Genomic DNA, 5,371 nt, shown 5'->3' on the forward strand with positions numbered 1-5,371 from the left:
CAGCTGTATATCGTGGTGGCAGCCGCATAACAAAGTGATTAGGGTGCGAACTTCCCTCCGTAGGAATTGGCGCTTGGTTCGGTTAACAACGAAAAATTATAAAGAGCGGTCGTCCGTAGACAGGCAATGACAAATCTGCGAGTCAATTTTTGGCCATGAGAAACATTTTTATAAAGAACCATCCACCATTTGCAGGTGGCATAAAATTACAAGTGCTTCCATTTTTGCCACACAGCATAAAAATATTAGACATTTCGGACAACATTCTTCCACTGAAATTATATGTATCTATATAATTTTTTCTTAAATCCTTCATCCATTTCAAAAGCTTCGTCCAAAGGACTATATCTGCCGTGATTCGCACAACGAATGCGATCTGCCAGAATATTGTGATGGTGAAATTGGTCACTGCCCAGCTGATGTGTTTAGAAAGAATGGATCACCGTGTGGACATACTAAAGCAGGAACATCGGGTAAGATCGGGGAAATTTTAATGTTGAAATTTATTAAAAAAAAAGAAACAAATGCACTTCTTTGAGTTTTGCAAATAACTATGCAACTTGTACATGAATTACAAAAAAATATATGTTTCGGTTATTTGCACGTCTAAATTTAAAAAGAAAAAGTTATAAATTATATGATAGTAATTAATATTATTACACCGACTCTATATAATTTTTTAGGTTACTGCTTTCAAGGTGACTGTCCCACCTTGAATCTGCAATGCGAAGCCATCTGGGGCTATGGTGGCTCGGCGGCCGATCGGCAATGCTATGAGCAATTCAATTCAAAGGGTTCAATCAATGGCCATTGTGGGCGTGACGCAAATGAACATTACATCAAATGCGAGCCAGAGTAAGTGTGACTAAAAATTTCAAGGATTTTATTAACTGACATATAGTTTTGCCTCCCCTTCTGCTCATTAAAAACGTTTAAGGGAAAAAATAAATTATATGCAAATAATAATATATTTAATATCTAAAATACGTAAAAGAGGCCTAATTTTTATTTTCCAATATATTTTTAAGCTTGCTCGCAATTTTTAGCTCTTAAATTTATATTTTGTGCATTTGCTTTTTTCTGTAGAAATGTTCAATGTGGCACACTGCAATGCAAGGAGGGCGAACGGCAGCCAGTCAATGATGGCATTGATCAACTTTATTCGAATACAATAATCTCAATAAAAGGATTGGAGTATGAATGCAAGTAAGTGCAAAAATTCCAGCGATTTATCTCTATTAACATATGTATATAAAAAGGCGATTATTCAAAAACTTTATAAATCTACATATCAACTATTTTATTGCAACTAAGTGCATAACTTTTTTCACTTATCGGATTGGCGCTCAATTCGCGTTCACTAAAGTGATAAACTTAAACGAAACAAAATTTTATCACAATATATACATACATACATACACACATACTATGTACAGCAAGTTTAAGTTTTTGTAAAAAAATTTTAATATTATTTTGCAAAACGAATCGAAATTTTGAAGCGCCAAAAATAGTTTCACCTCATCACTTAATAGAACAAGAATTGGCGCATTGTTGCGTGAATGAAATTTAAGTTGGCATTTCAAAAGTTGCAGTATTAGTTTACTAAATTTCCAAGAAGAAATCATTTTTTAATCAACTAACACTAAAATGCTTTTGTACCGAAGCTAATTTTTTTTTTTCAATTACACTCACGGCAAGAAGTATTGGCACAGAGAATTTTTCACAATATATGTATGCAACAATTTTTATTTTCATTTTTTCCGCTAATTTCTTATAAAAATATAAGTGCTCAAAAATCGCATTGATTTTTGAGAATATTTTTTCTGCACAAAGTATTTTCAATTTTTTTTTATACATATATAAGAAAATACGTGCTATTGAAACTTGCATTTCATTATAGTAAAATTTAATTCAAAATTTTAAAATTTTCATGAAAATTTATTGAATCGATTTTGGTTTTTTGCTTAAAAATTACTTGTCAAGCAAAAGAAACTTTTATTTTCAATATATATATGCAAACAATATATTGTTTTAGTAAATAACAATAAATTTTGCAATTCTTTTCAAAGAAGCTGTTTGACTTAAGTAATTTCTTTTTTAACAGTTCTTCAGTTATCTTTCTTACTCTTTCTCCATTTTCCTGGCCGGAAATTTTCTTTTAGTAAGGAGCTTTTGAAACCCACAATTTCGTTTTCTAAATTTTTTAATACCAGAATTTCGATACTAACCCCCTTCGACTGCAACTGTCCTCAAAATAATAGGAATGCGATATTTGACCAGCTTTTATTATATTGTATCTATGCTTATACTTTTTTATAAAAACCGTATAAATCCAAAATTTAAAGTAGAAAAAGAAATACTCACAAAATTTAAAACTTTTAAAAGTTTTAAAATAAATTTTGGCGTATGCAGTTTTATAGCGAATTGAGTTTTAATAAAATTAAAGTGTATGTTCCAAGTGTCTTCAAAATACCGTTGATTTTTGCATTTTTTTTTTGTTCACGGTGCCACGCATTTTCTTCCATAAAAAGTATCCTCGACAAGTTTTTTTTATATGAAAGAAAGACCTATGTCAAAAAAAAAAATTGCCAAAAATCGCTTTCTAAGCAACTTCAAACTTGCACTTTATTATACTTAAATTTAAGGCTGCTTATCTGAAAAATTTCTAAAAGTTCTGTGTAAAAATTTTGAAATTGCGTTGAAAATTTGTGTGCTTTTTATAATTTTTGCACAAAGTTTTAAAACTCGATTTATGTGGTTTTTGTTATATAAAGATATATATATATTATAAATGCCTTTATAAAACTTTAATGAAGATTAAACAAACAAATGAAAAATATTCACTACTGGTCAAATTATCGCCTAGCAATTATTTTGTGAACAACTGTACATCCCTACATACATATATGTATCTATAAGTAAATATGCATTTGCTAAACACAAGAATATTTAAATGTAAAATTTGTGCCTTCTTTTGAGCAAATGATTTTCTCATCCAATGCCCTTATGCCCCTTCCTTCTCCGACTTATTATTTAATTTAATTTATTTTCTCATTTTCAATTTCTTATTTGCCTTAATGAACGTTTTCATCAATTCCATTTTGTTCACTTTTTCTGCAGAGCCACCAGCGGTCAAGTGGGCACCAATGAATATCCAGAACATGGCTTGGTGAAGGATGGTACGCCATGCGGTAAAGATTTGATTTGTCTGAATCAGACTTGCGTCAGCATTTTTTCCACACATCGATCAAACAAAATGTCCGACAAATAAACAAGGCCAAGAGTGTTCAGAACGCGGAGTAAGTAAAAAAGTGAAACTAAAATAAAAACACAATCATACACTTTAAAGCAATAAACTTGAACTCAAGCTAATAATAAAGAAAAAAAATACAAAAAATAAAGCATCCACTTGTCAATGAATATCTGTGCATAATCGGAAAGAAAAGCAAAAAAAAAAACAAAAGCATTCAATATAATAATTTTAATGCGATTCATTATTGAGGTATTTCCGCAGCCAAGTGAATGCCGCAATGTGCGACATCAAAAGAATTCTTCTTTATACTATATACCAAATAATGAAAATATACAATTTACTACGCGCTGTGCTGCTGCTGCAGCTGTAGCTTCAAATTTAACCATTTAAGCCCAGTGGCCATTCATTCAACCATTAAAGTATTTAACCCACAATAATGAGCAGCGCTTCAGAGGTGATTACGCAGTCGTAACCGTAGCCGCAACCGCACTGCTAGGCGCCTGATTAATGCGCTCAGAAATAAGATACCAAAAAAACAAAACGAGAAAAGAAACAAAAGCAATACAACAACAAGCAATTTCATGCATGAAATTATAACGAAAAGTACGAAAAATAAATCGAAAATATTTTGTGGTTGAAATTTGCAGCAACGGCCAAGCAAATGTATGAAAAGTGTTGCGTATACGCCACGTCGACCCGCAGACGCCTGCAATAATTCTTAACGCCAACAGTTAGCACCGAACAATGACAACTACAACACAAATGAAAGATTGCACTACAAAGAGAATATTTGTGTTGTGCAAGTATGTGCGCGTATATGGCGTGTGTGTTTGTGCAGTAATCGGCCAAAATGCGACCGTAAATTCCATGCAGTGACTCATTTACGGTCGGTCATTGCTGACGGACTACTAAAGTGCAGCGCAACGATGGCACTCACATACACATACATATGTATGTCTGAGCTCAGCGGCAATAGCAAAAGCATTAACAAGAAAATACAACAACGAAACGAAATCAGTTATCTGCTTGTCCGGCCAGAATGTCGACAGAGCTAATTATTGGGTCAACGCTGGTTGCCATTCGACTGTGAGCTGTAGCCAATGTATAAATAGGCTTAAATGTAATTAAAAATTTAAAATATGTCGTTCCAAAAGCTTTCGGCACATAAACAAATGCACACACCGAGGGTTATAGCCAAAAAAGCTTTTACGCGACTCTGCTACTCATTTTAGTTGCTCAATGGCTGGCTGATTGGTGGCCCGGTTTGGCTGGTTGGCTGGCTATCTTTGGGGCTGGTGGATTTGCTGATTGGTTTGTTGAATTATTCGACTCGCTGCAATGTCATTTTGCATTTTTAATCCATATTGATAGCTGCAACTTTTAATGGAAATATTGTTTATGCGAAGCTTTCACGTTGATTACGTTTTCTGTACGTATGAATGCACTTGTAATATATTTTACAATTTGGATATGTCTGAAAATCGATTAGCAATGACAACCAAATTTGAAATTAATCAAATTTATTTATGTATAAATGCAATGTTGCCCACAAAATTTTCAGCTAGCCAAATGTATTCATCACTTTTTCAAGTAATTACATTTTTAATTAATTATTTTCCTCATTGTTTTTTTCTTTTTGTTTTATTTTTTTTTTTCTAATTCCTCAGGTCTGTACGAATACGAATCGCTGCTTTTGCGACATGGGCTGGGGCGGCATCGATTGTAGCCTTGTAGTTTTATTGACCACACCACTGCCAACGGAAGCGCTGCCAACCGCGGAGAACACTATCAAAATGGAGAAGAAGGAGACGCCATATGGTAAGAGGATTATGTGTAGAATTGTTTGGTAACTATTGCGCTCACAGAGTTGCATGCAGGCACAGCAAGGCGCGTTATTTCCACTGTCTTTTAACTCAAGTTTTAGCTTTCACAAGCCCAAGTGAAAAATTAATTTAGTTGATTTCTGTAATATTACATATCATCGCCTTCGCTGCCGCGCTCTGGAGGTTTTATAAAGAATTTTTCTTATAAATCTGATTTCTAAGATAATAAATATTGCATTAGAAAACTTAAAAAAATGCATAAAGGATACTCAAATTAAGAACGCAGGATGCAAAG

At 33.2% G+C, this 5,371-nt stretch overlaps 1 long non-coding RNA gene across 1 annotated transcript; it reads left to right on the top strand.

Annotated features, from left to right (window-relative positions):
• Positions 1 to 334: 334 nt before the first annotated feature.
• Positions 335 to 3,247, top strand: LOC118756085. The gene is made up of 4 exons (XR_004995095.1): positions 335 to 473; positions 684 to 855; positions 1,087 to 1,206; positions 3,121 to 3,247. It is a non-coding gene; the product is annotated as an uncharacterized LOC118756085 (long non-coding RNA).
• The last annotated feature ends 2,124 nt before the right edge of the window (positions 3,248 to 5,371 follow it).

Source organism: Rhagoletis pomonella, unplaced genomic scaffold, assembly GCF_013731165.1.
Source record: "Rhagoletis pomonella isolate Grant_MI unplaced genomic scaffold, Rhpom_1.0 Rhpom_scaffold_08723, whole genome shotgun sequence".
NCBI classification, from domain to species: domain Eukaryota; kingdom Metazoa; phylum Arthropoda; class Insecta; order Diptera; family Tephritidae; genus Rhagoletis; species Rhagoletis pomonella.